This window comes from Priapulus caudatus, unplaced genomic scaffold (assembly GCF_000485595.1).
Source record: "Priapulus caudatus unplaced genomic scaffold, Priapulus_caudatus-5.0.1 Scaffold728, whole genome shotgun sequence".
Classification (NCBI taxonomy): domain Eukaryota; kingdom Metazoa; phylum Priapulida; class Priapulimorpha; order Priapulimorphida; family Priapulidae; genus Priapulus; species Priapulus caudatus.
Window position 1 is genome coordinate 136,763 of NW_014577789.1, and position 792 is coordinate 137,554.

Consider the following 792-nt stretch of genomic DNA (forward strand, 5'->3'; position numbering starts at 1 on the left):
ACGCACGCACGCACGCACACACACACACACACACACACACACACACACACACACACACCCACGACGCGAAAGTCGATACGATTAACCGACGAGAGAGCGAACGAAGTCCGTAATTTCACCGATCGGCCTCAATATTGACATTATTACTGCGAGTTGACACGGCAACCTACGTCAGCAACATCTCCTGCCGCCTTCTCTACTACACATCGACACGGGCGTGTGTGTGTGCGTGCGTGCGTACGTACGTACGTGTGTGTGTGTGTGTGCGTGCGTGCGTGCGTGTGCGTGCCTGGGTGTGCGTGTGCGTGCGTGTGTGTGTGTGTGTGTGTTGTGTGTATGCGTGTGTGTGCATGGGCGCGCGTGCGTGTGTGTATTTGTGTGTATGTGCTTGTGCGCGTGCGCGCGCGTATGTGTACTGCGCCATGATAATGCAGTATCGATCGGTAAGCGGGAATTTACCGCCGAAGAGATTTGTTGTAGCGAGATCACTCCTGATCACGACTACTGTCAATAGAATTCGCCTCTGTTTTGATAGGACTATACGTCCGAGTAGCAGGCACCGCGTGCTAAAGCGACGGGGAAAATATTGCAATAGGCAAATATCAGTATACAGCGCGATCATAAACCTGCGCATGCGCATCTTACGTTTATTACGCAGAATTTCGGCCCGTCGTTTTGGACAGTAGCCTTATTATATGACCGATCGTAAATTATGCGACTGCGTCATAAATAAAAGGACAAATTGACAATAAAACCTCCGCAGTGTTGCGACGCGCGATCACTGTCGCTCTC